Here is a 13,440-nt window from a genome sequence, read left to right as displayed (position 1 = left end):
GAGGGTTGCAGGTCCTCGCTGGCTGCACAGTGGGTACTCAGCGCAGGTCAGGGGGTCCACAGACAGTGGAAGCTGGTCCATAAGGGCCAATGGGGCACTCCCCACCAACCTCAGCCTGCATTCAGCCAGCCCCCACCTGCCTGCCGTCTTACAGCCAATCAGGTGGGGTTCCTCTGCCTGTCATTAGCTCTGGCTCCACCCACTGTGGCTCTTCCTGCCTTCCGCCCTACCAGTCTCATTGAGCACTAGCCACCACTGACTGCAGGCCTGTTTCTTAACACTGCAGCCCAATACACAGTTCAAGCAATGTTCATAGGCATGGGCTGACCAGGGCCACCATCTTGAAAGACTCACATGCCAAGCAATTAGGCTTAACTGGGAGATCGACACACTAGTGCAGTACCTTTTGCCGAACTGGTGCCCTCCAGATGTTCTGGGCTACAACTTCCAACAGCCCCAGCCAGCACAGGTATGCTTGCTGGGGCTGATGGCAGCTGTAGTCCAAAACATGTGAAGGACGCCACACTAGAAAGACAGAGCCACATCAAATTTCATTCTGCCGAGTGTTTCTAAGAGGGATTTGTTTACTTGCTCTATTTGCCAGGCACTGAGACCACCTGTACTAGTTCAGTGAGCTTCAGCACAATGAAACAAAAATCAAAAGGGCTGCTCTCAATCCAGATAACTCCTCCCTGGTATTGTACAGCAACGATCAAAGTCCCATCGCTGCCAGCACCAACCACAAATTGAAACTAAAAGTGGCTACGAGTCAGTCTACGGCCTTCCCCTTGCAAGGAGCCACGTTTGAAGCAACAACATTGATTGATGCCTGTTGGGCTTGAGCAAACGTTAAGTTTTACCTGTGTTTTGTTACACAGCAGGAGGAAAACGCAGGTCTCCTCAAGTTCTTCCCTGGTACAGTAGCTCACTTTCTTTCGTTTGAAGAAAAGCGTGCCCTGCATTGGACAGAGGGAAATGAATCAGAAACACCCAATTTTTCATTACCGAGATGATGGACAACAGCATGTATACAATGCTTTAGAAAGGGAAAGTAAAATTCTCACCCAGGCGTTCCAAATTTAGTGCTAAGGAAATACAAACTCTGCACCCTGCATAAATCATAGAATCATAGATTAGTAGAGTTGGAAGGGGCCTATAAGGCCATCAAGTCCAATGCAGGAATCCAAATCAAAGCATTTGCACAATTCCTTTTTCCCCCCGGTAATGTAGTCTGCCATTTTGTGTACCTGGTTCTGGTTGGGCTAGTTATAGGGAAAGAAAAGGTGCAATTAGGCTTAACTGGTAGTTAGGCTTAACTGGGAGATTAACACATGAGTGCAGCAGCCTTTGCCAAGCTGGTGCAATGCAGGTCACTCACTGCTGCTCACTTATTTGGCCCCTCTTTGGTGTCTGAGATTTTAGCAGACACTGCGTATACACGTGCAAGCTAACATCTATTGCCATCAGGGCTAGAACCTTGCTTTAAAAAAAAGAGAGAGATTCTCAGAAAGCGAGACTCTTGGCCCAGTACCACAATCTGTGATCCTACAGAATCACAGCATACAGAGAGCCTTGATTTAAAGAGAATTTAATCTATCAATTATCATAAAGTTTTATTATTTGTTACCCTAAGTCAGGGGGTGAGGAACTAGATCTGGCTAGCTGGTTGGGCTTCTTCTGGGAGGAAGGGCGGGATACAAATTTAATAAATAAATAAATACACACATAGACGTGAGCCGCTTTGACAAGGGTCATTGAGAAGCCTGATGGGCTTGGATAGCCATGGGGCAGAGTTAGAGACATCAAGGCCCCCTTTGAGAGACAGTGACTTTTTCCAGGCCTATTCACCTACGAGGGGTAAAGCAACAGCTAACAGGCAAAGGGCGTGGAGGAGGAGAAAGATGGCCTTGCCACTTGCTTTTCTGGCAATTGGCCCAAAGCAAGAGAGAAAGCAGGCCAATTTTAAGTGTCTGGGAAGACGGAGGCACGTAGGAGATTAGGAGGCTAGGCCAGAAAGCTAAAGACCATGGAGTCTGATTTCTGACACTGCCGGCGCTGAGCTGGTTTGGGTCACATCTGACTCAATTATACTCAAGAACAGACCCAATGATATCAGTCACCTTAAGGCCATATTCACACTGTACACGTATTCCACTATTATTCCATTTTAAAACAGTCATGGCTTCCCCCAAAGATTCCTGGAAAGTGCAGTTTGTGACGGATGCTGAGCGTTGCCAGGACCTGCAACTCCCAGAATTCCCTAGGAAGAGAGATTGATTATTAAGCCACTTGGGGTACTATAGCCCTGCGAGGAGAACCAGGGTCTCCGGACAACTCTCAGCATCCTTCACAAACTACACTTCCCAGGAATCTTTGGGGGAAGCCATGACTGCTTAAAAGTGGAACAACAGTGGAATAAATGTATGGTCTGAACGCGGCCTACGTCAGCCCACTGACGCCGTGCCTCCTAAGCGGAGATCTTGATTTCAGTGGGTGGGTCTACTCCTGAGTATGCCTTAGTCAGAGACAACCCTTTGCGTCTCAGGGGAGCCATTCCTAGCCTGCTTTCCTTACACAGTCCAGGGCAGTGGACAGTTGCGTTCCCTGGAACAGAAGGGCTGTCGCTGGGGGCATCTTGAGGAGCAAGTGTGAGCCTGCTAACGGGACAGACAGCCACTTTTCTCTGCGCTCCCTGCCCCACGCCCTAAGGTGTGGCTGGCCACAGGTACCTCAGGGAGCACAACGTGGCTATTAAGAACAGCAGAGGAATCAGGAAGGACCCAGTAAAAAGGAAATGAGTCACGAGGATGGGCGACGGCTAGACCTTGACCATTACATACAGAGCAATTAAGAATGAGGGAGTCATTTTCCGAGGGAGCCAATTCTCCCACGTGGAAGAACAGCTGCAAGTTTATCATGTGGTTTTCTTAGAGTGCTTTCTGGATGGTTATCGCTTTAGACTGCAGGTTGGAGCAACTGCATTTTTGAGAAAGTTCTCCCAAGCAGAATATATCAGGGGAAAATATCCTCACGTAACCATATCCCTCATATCAACTCATTTGAAATGTGGTGTTGGAGGAGAGCTTTGCGGATACCATGGACTGCGAAAAAGACAAATAATTGGGTGTTAGAACAAATTAAACCACAACTATCACTAGAAGCTAAAATGATGAAACTGAGGTTATCCTACTTTGGACACATAATGAGAAGACCTGATTCACTAGAAAAGACCATAATGCTGGGAAAAAGAGGAAGGCCAAACAAGAGATGGGTTGATTCCATAAAGGAAGCCACAGACCTGAACTTACAAGATCTGAACAGGGTGGTTCATGACAGATGCTCTTGGAGGTCGCTGATTCATAGGGTCGCCATAAGTCGTAGTCGACTTGGAGGCACATAACAACAACAACCATATCCCTGAGATGTTAGTTTTCTGTAGGCAGGGAGATCTTTTCAAGTGGGGAAGCATTTTTTTTAAAGGTAGTATTGTACTCTAATGAGAGCCAGTGTGGTGTAGTGGTTAAGGTGTTGGACTACGATCCGAATCCCCACATAGCCATGAAGCTCACTGGCTGACCTTGGGCCAGTCACAGCCTCATAAAAACCCTATTCATAGGGTTGCCATAAGTCGGAATCAACTTGAAGGCAGTACATTTACATTTTATTGTACTCTAACACAGGATTTCGCTATGCGTGCAGCTCAGCCTTTAGCACCAATATGAGAGGGGGTTTTCAGGAGAAGGAATGAGTCACAAAACACAGCAGGTGGAAATACCACATAATGTTTGTTCTGCACTTTTAAAGAATCGATCCTTCAGTGTGGCACCACCTACACTTTGGGAATCCCTGCACGTCAACATTAGGCAGGCATCTTCGCTGTACTGATTTTGGAACCTCCTAAAAACTTTTTTGTTTAGGCACACCTATCCAAACATGGAAATCTGACATTTCAATATCTAATTTTATTTTATAATGTATATTTTTAAAACTGCTGGGATTTTTTACATTGGGGACGGGAAATATTTTTAACATCTGGTTTTATCTGCCATTTTAATGTCTGTTTTATAGGTTTAGTAACACACTTAGGGATTTTGATGATTTATTATCATTATTATTATTATTACTCCTCTTTATTTTTACCCCGCCCTTTTTCCAAAACTGGAACTCAGGGCGGCTTACAAATAAAAACTACACATAGGTAAAAAACATACAAAAATATACAATTAAAATAGAATTAAACTATTCATAACATTAAAACCATGAAACATACACTTAAGATACTAAAACAATTTAAAACATTAAGAACAGGACCACAGAACAATACAACAGACCTTATGAGGCCCTATCTTACACAGCTTCTAGTCCAAAAGCAGCAAATACATCCTCTTAAATAAATTAAATTAATTAACTAAATAGGCTTGTGCCAGTTTCTCAGTATGAAGCCTACACTTTTCAGGTGTTCCTTTAGTTCTGTGTCCATCTGCATACTGGCACCTTTTTAATTTTCCCCAGTTTCCACCATCCATGTGTGACGCAGAATGTTCCAGGTAGCTTACAGAATTCCAGCACTGTCTGCCATTTGCTCACTGGCTCAGCAGATCTTAAAATCAGGCTATCAGGTTCTAATAACTACCATCTATTTAAAAATCAAAGGGCCTTGCTGGATTGAATCCAAGGTCCATCCAGTTCAGCATCCTGCATCCATCAGCTTCTGGGAGACTCACAAGCATGTTATGAAGGCAACAACCCTCTCTGATTTATTCCCAGCCTTTGGTATTCAGAGCAATACTGCTACTGCACCTGGATATTCCATTACTCCCCCCCCACCCATCATAGCTAATAACTTTTGATAGGCCAATTCTCCATGAATCTGCCCAGTCCTTTTAAAAAAATGTTAGCATATTCCAAACTCCACATACAGAAATGAAATTGTCCTAGGGCTGTACTGAAAGGAGCATACACTGTATATTGAGGTTATACACAGAAGAAAACTCACAACAAAATCAACATTCACTGGTCACTTCTAGATTCCCCACTCCCCAGTGTTTCACTGAAGTTTCAAATTCAGAGTTAAAAAAGATGTTAATATTCATTTTGTAGATTCTGCTTTTTTATCACGGGGGAAAAACATGCTTCATGCTTCTATATAGTACTGAGAAGTGGAAAGTGAAACCAATGAAAATAGAAACCAAAGTGAAACTATTCTGTTCCAACTACCACGCAAGCTCCGTACCAGAGAGACAAGACAAACTATATCAATACTAGGCAACGGACATTGTTTAAAGCAAGTGGCTCCTCGTAATTTCACACTGCAAAAATGCAGTTTTAAAGCATCTAATTTGATTTTTCAAATGTAAATCTGTTTTGCTCTGTCAATCTAATTCTGCAAACATACCACGCCGCTGGACAGGCAAACTTTCATGTTATTCTGGATTATTAATCTATAAAAGGTGTGCACAAAACTGTATTTGCCATCAGTATCTCTGCTGAGAACCAGTGTAGCATAGTGGTTAGAGTGTCAGACTCGAACATGGGAGACCAGAGTTCAAATCCCCACTCAACCATGAAACTCACTGGGTAACTTTTGGCCTGTCACTGTTTCTCAGCCTAACCTACCTCACAGGGTTGCTGTGAGGATTAAAAAAACATGCCTCACAGGGTTGTTGCGAGGATAAAAAAACCATGTGTGCCACCCTGAGCTTCTTAGAAAAAATGTGTGATATAAATAAATTATCCAGGGGCGGGGCGGGGCCCTTGCAGTAGTTTTGTTTTGTTTTTTTCATTTTTATTAAATTTTCATTTTCCAAAAGGTAATACAAAGTAGAACATAATAGTACAAGAAAAATATTGAGAGTAACAGTCAGTAAACAAACAGTAGATATATCATGTAAGAGACACATAATGCAGACTCAAACAGGAAAAACAGATTAAGTGCACTTAAAAGCCACCAGGGACCGTGAATTAAGTCTTAGTAGCATGGGAGATCATAGAATAGTAGAGTTGGAAGGGGCCTGTAAGGCCATCCAGTCCAACCCCCTGCGCAATGCAGGAATCCAAATCAAAGTATCCCCGACAGATGGCTGTCCAGCCGCCTCTTGAATGCCTCCAGTGTCCGAGAGCCCACTACCTCTCTAGGTCATTGGTTCCATTGTCGTATGGCTCTAACAGTTAGGACGTTTTTCCTGATGTCCAACAAAAAGGTAAGTGACTTTCAGGAGGTCATACAGTGCAGCCTGGAGATGTAAGGTAAGTGAGAAAAGGCCACCAAGTAGTTTCAAAGTTGTCAGATTTCATCACCCCTCTATTAACTCTACTACACTGTGTTAACTTGTCTTACTTACTTATATCCTGCCCTTCCTCCCAGTAGGAGCCCAGAGCGGCAAACAAAAGCACTAAAAACTCTTTAAAACATAATAAAAACAGACTTTAAATATATTAAAATAAAACAAGATTTAAAAACTTTTTAAAAAAGTTTAATACATATTAAAAAGCAATTCCAACACAGACGCAGACTTTTCTTGTAATATAATTGTTCAAACTTTACATCACCAACCATCTATGGTAAAAACAGAACTGTGATTCCTTTTTCCATATTCACTAGTATCTCTCAAAATTATCTGACTACTTCAAATAACAAGGGACTTCAGTTAGGCAGCACATGCTTGCCACAGAGTTATCTGATTTCGCTGAATGGAAACTAGTAACTGAAACTGTGTTTCTAGTAATCTTCCTAGCACAACACGGAATAACAGAGGCATCTAGCACAGACAGGGGATCCTTAGACCCTTTACTTTTTTTGGAGCAGGGTCCCAGCAGGATCCCTATGTCTCCTATATCCTGCAAGCCAACCAGCATGAAAGGGGAGTGTGTTAGCCACTAAGAAGAGTCTTATAACATGCTTCCTTGTCCTTTCCTGTGGATTGTAGCCAATCTGAGTGAAAGGAGGTGGGTCAGCCCAAGAAGACTCTTGTCAGTAGCTAACCCTCCCCTTTCATGCTGATTAGTTCCTAAGATGTCTGTTGTTGTGGGAGAAGGGATTAACAAGGATCTTACTCTCAATTCAGCAGCAAAACATAGGGAGGAGGTGGCTGTGATTAACACAAACAGACCCTGCACTTTGGAACTTGCAGCTACACCAGAGCACAGAATCTAATGCTATGAAAAGCAGAGCTTGGAAAAGTTACTTTTTTTGAACTACAACTCCCATCAGCCCCAGCCAGCATGGCCACTGGATTGGGCTGATGGGAGTTGTAGTTCAAAAAAGTAACTTTTCCAAGCTCTGATGAAAAGAACCTAAAAGATTCTTAGGGTGGAAGCTGCCTTATATGGAGTCAGACCATTGGTCCATCTAGCTAAGTATCATCTACATCAACTGGCAGTGTCTCTCTCGGGGATATTCCCAGCCCCACCTGGAGATGCCAAGACTGAACTTGCCGTCTACAGAGCCATTTTCTAGCTCACATGATGGATAGGGAGGTATTGTCACCACTCCAAACCCAGAAGGGCTATGAGAGGCCCAGGCCACTAGGTCTATGGGGCAACTGCTCCCACCTCTAGACAAGAAAGGTGTGTATTTCCCCCAGGCCAGAATCTCTCAGGCCAGTTGTCTAAAACAGCTGGAAAAACAGGAGCCTGACGAGGACAGGCGGCTAGTACTTCTATGAGGGCTAGCCAACCCGAGGCTCAGGCCCGGGGGCCAGGTGTGGCCCTCCAGGCCTCTCTATCAGGCCCTCAGAACTCTCCTTACTTGCATGGATGGAGGATAGGGAGGGATGTGAGAATCAGTCAGGGCTTATTGCTTTGCCCACCACTGGCAGGTCGGCAACGACTGCAACTTACCCAGATGTCCTAAACGCAAGAAGTGAGTCACAGCTGACCCAGTTCAGTGGAACTTACGCCTATGCAAATGCGGTTCACAAAGGGAGCCTTAATGATTTCTCAGTGCAAACAAACCCGAGGGACACATCCATTCCACTTAAGTCTCCCAGGACTACAACAATTTCGGCAACTATGTTATTACCCATCTACACAGCGTGCTTACAATGAATTCTCAAATTATGCCAATTAGTACCATTGCTTACAGACCACAATACATCATTAGAAAGAAAAATAACAAAGAGAAGGCCTTTACTCGCTGCTGGTTTTCATTCTCTGCAAAATAAGTGAAGGGAAGCAGGGCCATGAAGTCTTAAGAAAGCAAGAGGGCTAGATCTCGCAGAAAGGCACTTGTTGCTCCATGGACTAATGCTCCTCACTGACGCTTGCTGGGCAAGGCGACCATGCTGCGTAAGGTTTCACAGGGCGCAGAGGTTGAAGACCTCACCCTTGGCAGCTTCAAATGCAAGGAAGGTCACCTGGGCAGATTGAAGACTGCAGTAAATGCAAGCCCCATCCACACTATACATGTAAAGCAGTATCAGTCCACGTTAAACAGTCAAGGCTTCCGCCAAATAATCCTGGGAACCAGAATTTGCTAAGGGTGCTGAGAGTTGTTAGGAGATCCCTCACAGATCTATAATTACCGGAATTCCCTAGGAAAAAGGATTGAGTGTTCAACCACTCTGGCAACTGTAGCTCTCTGAGGGGAACAAGGGATCTCCTAACAGCACCCTTAACAAACGACAGTTCCCAGAATTCTGTGGGGGAAGACATGACTGTTTAGTGTGGTATGATACTGTTTTCAACATGTAGTGCACATGGGGCCTCAGGAATGCGCCAGTGAAAGCATGGAAAAGAGAAACACTGGACCTGCATCTTTCCAGCAGCCTGATACGGAAATTTAGCAGGTGGTAGTTTTCCTGACATGGAGAGAAATTTAGAGGGGAGTCAGACCATTGGTCTATCTAGCTCAATACTGTCTACACTGATTGGCGGCAACTCTCCAAGGTTTCAGGCAGGGGTCTCTCCCAACCCTATCTGGAGTTGCCGGAGATTGAACCAGGACATTCTACACACAAGGCAGATGCTCTACTCCTGAGGTACAACTCTTTCCCAGGTTGACTTCCCAAATGTGGCGTCCTCCAGATGATTTGGACTACGCTCTCCACAGCCATGCTGGCTGGGGCTGATGGGAATTGTAGTCAAAAACAGCTGAAGGGCACCAGGCTGAAGGCTGAAGAAAGCTAATCTATCCCATAATTGTCTAATGTGACCTAGCAGCGGCTCTCCAGGCTCGCAAAAAGAGAGTTCATTCCCATCTCCTGTTACCTCATCCTTTTTCCAAACTTGGGATCCTGCAGATTGAATTTATTTATTTATTTATTTATTTATTTTATTAATTATATTTTTATACCGCCCAATAGCCGAAGCTCTCTGGGCAGTTCACAGCATAAAAACATCCAGTATACAATTAAAAACATATATCAAACAATATATCAAAATAACTAAACATAGTTAAACACATAGACAACTACAGACACAATCCTAAAATGTTAAGTATAAAAACGTATTAAATCAGTTAAAATATTAAGCTGTTTAAGATGTTAATGTTAAAATTACTAAAATATTAAGATTGTGAGTGATAGATGTAGGTGTTAAAAGTAGATGTTAAAATGTTAAAATGTTTAGGGCATACAAAGCATGTGTTCTACCACTAAACTATGAGCTCTTTGATTAGATTTTCATATATCACTTTTAGACACACACACACACACCGTGGTTTATTGTCACAGGAACAAGTCTAACCTCTCCTCGTGCTCACACACCTCCAAGACAGCCTCCCCACCTCCAGGATGGCCGCAAGGAGGTTCGCGCTTCTGCTTCTGTCTCCAGTCAACTGCAGCCCATTGTGTCAGCTGAACACCACAATCTGTGGTTAATCTTAACTATGGTTGGCTTGAAGCAAGCCAATCTTAGCCTATGGTTTGTTTCATCAAGCCAGTTTGGGTAACCACATTGTAGGGTTCAGACATAATGGTGGTTAACTGAAATTGGAAGTGAAAGCTTCCAACCTCTTCACAGCCACAGCAGAGGAGGAAAGGGAAGCCTAGGAGGAGGCTATGTTCATTACTATCACAATAAACCACGGTTTGCTGTAAATGTTTAAATGACTCCAAAAGCTGCTTACAATTCACACAAAAATCAACACAATGAGTTCATATCAAGTTCTGGGAGGCTTCAGACACTTCAACCCTCGCCAAATCTGTGACACATTTATTCAACTGTTCCTCACGCACACACAAAAACTGGGTCAACTATATTCTATTGCACTTTAGTAAATTGATCTTCTTTTCCCCCACATCAATGTCTCTGTACAAGTGATACTCTGAAGCTATGTAAAGAACATTTGAATTTTCTCTTGCACACAATTCAATTACTGTTTAAAAATCAGCTTACAATACACCACTTGAAACAAAGTACACAGATTAATGTCAACTTTGCTAGCACAAAAGACTCATTAATGGACAACAGGGCTTCAAACACACATACACACCATTTTGAATTTCTAATGATAAATAATCAGTCTGTTATCAGTTAAAAGCAAAATTAAGACTAAAAAGTGTTGAGGTTTGTTTCTTTATTTTCTTTATTTCAAAAATGTCTTGAGTCAAAATCTCAACCCTATGCAGAGTTCACAGAGCAACGTATATAGTAACAAAAATGTCTAAATGGAATGCAATGTTTGAAAATGGAAATGGACTACCTTCAAGTTGATTCCGACTTATGGCAACCCTATGAAGAGGGTTTTCATGGTAAGCTGGTATTCAGAGGTGGTTTACCATTGCTTTCCTCTAAGGCTGAGAGGCAGTGGCTGGCCCAAGGTCACCCAGTGAGCTTCATGGCTGTGTGGGGATTTGAACCCTGGTCTCCAAGGTCATAGTCCAGCACCTTAACCACTACACCACACAACTTTAAAAGCAATAAAAGGGTGGGAAAGTAAATAAATAATAGAGGTTTGCTGTTTTTTCAAATCCAGAAACCACAAGATCCAACTAGAGATGGGGAAGAAATTCGATTCGGTTTGCATTTCAAGCAAAATCTGTCAAATGTGCACTTTCCAAAACAGTAAGAGAACTGAAACCCAGCCACCCTTTGAAATGCGCATTTTCCTGAATTTTGCGATGCCGTTCTCCAACCAACCAATGTTTACCAAAATGCAGATGTCAGAGGAAAGTGTGCATAACAATGAATATACGAGATAATGTACAAAAATGCATTATATGACGAGAAATGGCTTGTGAAAAGTGCACATTAGTCAAAAGTGCCTGCAAAAAATGGTTTATCAGGAGAAATGCACATTAAACTGCCGGAGAATTTTCATGAGGTTTAAAAAAAAAAAAACTGTAAATCGTAGGAATATTTGGAGGGGGTGGGGGCAAAGGCGGCCACTCTCTTGCAGGCTTTACATGGGTTCAGCGGGGCTTACTTTCGAGGAGCGCACGTGTCTGGGGGGGAAATCAGGCTGTCAAGTCAACGCGTTGCTGCTGATTTAGGACGCGGCCAAATCGGAAGCAAAGACACCCCCCCCGGTTCTCCTCCTCTCTCCCGCTCCGGCTCGTGGCCAAACCGGCACTGAAGAACGCCCGCTAGACTGCGTGTCCAGAACAATCTGGATCAGCCCCAGTCGTTCGGGACTTTTGCAAAGGCTCTACGCTACCTACACTGGATCCGGATCCTTTGGTCTAAATTGCGTTTACAAGGAAGGAAATCGTGTGATATGTAGGAATTAAAAAAAAACCCACCGAGAAATCCTAACTCGAGCCGACGGGAAGCGCTCCTGAGCATCTCCCCCAGTCATCCCTGTGGCGTTTTGCGCCGGAGCTACTCCCCCTCCCGGCTTCCGATCCTCGCTTTCTCTTTCATTCCGCGCGCGGTGAGGCTCTTGCGCAGCTATCCTTTCACTCCCGGCCAGCTTTTGCGCGAGAAGCTCTGCCCAGCACACTTTTCCCATTCTGCCTGCCTTCCGATCCACGCTCTTCTCCACCCCAATTGGGAGGCGAGGGCCTGCGCAGGAGCGCTGCCCGGCCGGGCTCCTTTTGCGCCTGAAAGGTCCCCGCGATCCCTACGACGCGAACGGGGGGGGGAGGAGGTGGGGCCGTCACTTCAGCCCCAATGAGCAGAAGCGGAGGCGTGCTCCCGAGGACCGCCTGTCACAGGATCGCGCGCGGCGAGGCTGCGATCCTATGCGTAGTGACCCGAGAGGAAACGCCACTCACCGCAAATGGGGACTGTTTCCAAGGAAGCTGGACAGAAAACGAGAGAGAGCGATCCTCGCCTGAACTAACCAGCCCGACCCACACGGGTTTCCCCGCACTTCCGCATCCCCACTCACCCGCCGCAGGTGTCAAAATCCGAGGGCGTCTGCTCCAAGGATGTCCCATGGTCGAAGAGCCAGCTGGATCTGGCGCTGTCCTTCCCCTCTGCTGATCTGGGGGTGCTGGTTTCTGTCCGCTTGCTCCTTCACACCGCAGCCCCTGGCATCCCTTTTGCAACTGCTCCGAAGACCTCCCCGCTTTCGTTCACGTGAGAACGGACGCACAAGTCAGGTCGCCTGTTTCTCCCCCGTGTGCTGGGTTGCTTTGCTTTTTTGGAGAGGGCGCTTCAGGGCGACTCCAATCTCTTTGCACCACCAAAAATAATAATACTAAAAAAAATGGAAGAGGCAACTCCAAAATCGAGATTAATTAAATACGCATCTTTTTAGCAAAAAGAAAACCAGAAAGGTAACTTTTTTTTACACCCTCCTCGTTTTTCTCCCCCCCCCCTCTTCGTTTTGAGGTTCAGCCCATGAATGCTGACCCGAGCAGACGTCGCCCCCCCGACTGAGATGCCGTTCTGGCTCTTAAGCTGACCTCAGCATCGCCTTTCTATTGTCTCAGAGGAGGGAGCCGAAAGGAGACAGAAATCTGCATCCCCCTCCCCCCAAAAAGAGGAGCTTTCAAGGCGTTGAAGAAAAAAAGGAAATATGTCCGACTTGACTGCTCAAGTCTCCTTTAGGGTAGGGGGGAGGCAGCAGCAGCAGCAGTTCATCCGCCGACCCCAGGAAGTGAAAAATTCGCTTTTGCAGCAGAGGGAGGGAGACAGAAAGAAAGTGAAAACTGACCCGGAAAGACTCGCTTCCTCCTCTTGCTCCTGGACAGTTTAACTTCCTGCAAAGGGTTGGGTGTCTGTTTTTTTTTTTTTGCAAAGTGCTTGAATGCGTGGCAGGAAGGCGGATGCGTTGCTCTGAAAATTGGGGGGGTGGAGGGGACTAGCAAATTGCCCCGATTGCAAGAAAAAGAGGGGGGCAAGAAAATTGGGGGCTACCAAAGTTGTCGTGCTCCTCTTGCAAGGAAAAAAAGGGAGGCAAACCATTGGGGGCTAGCAACTTGCCCTGCCCAGATTGTAAGAAAAAAGGGAGGGGGGAGAAAATTGGGGGCTAGCAACATGTGGTTGCTTCGATGGCAAAAAAAGAGGGGAAACTGCATTGGAAGGCAAGGCAGAATTGCACACGTTTGTTTT

The 13,440-nt window shown here is 45.1% G+C and overlaps 1 protein-coding gene across 3 annotated transcripts in view; it reads right to left on the bottom strand.

The window, feature by feature from the left end:
- The window catches only part of TASOR2 (transcription activation suppressor family member 2), a 70,789-nt gene extending 57,780 nt beyond the window's left edge, over positions 1–13,009 (bottom strand). The window contains exons 1-3 of one of the 3 annotated variants that reach the window (XM_061638051.1): positions 12,792–13,009; positions 12,272–12,583; positions 861–956 (exon numbers count right to left, since the gene is read on the bottom strand). The gene's annotated coding sequence lies outside the window, so the exon portion shown is untranslated. Of the gene's footprint in view, positions 1–860; positions 957–11,681; positions 11,783–12,271 lie in introns of those variants that run through there. The other 2 variants (XM_061638052.1, XM_061638053.1) reach the window with 2 other exon arrangements.
- Between the last annotated feature and the right edge of the window lie 431 nt (positions 13,010–13,440).

The sequence above is a fragment of the Rhineura floridana genome, chromosome 8 (assembly GCF_030035675.1).
Source record: "Rhineura floridana isolate rRhiFlo1 chromosome 8, rRhiFlo1.hap2, whole genome shotgun sequence".
NCBI classification, from domain to species: Eukaryota; Metazoa; Chordata; class Lepidosauria; order Squamata; family Rhineuridae; genus Rhineura; species Rhineura floridana.
The sequence above is the reverse complement of the archived record's forward strand: the minus strand, read 5'-3'. Positions and strand labels throughout refer to the sequence as shown.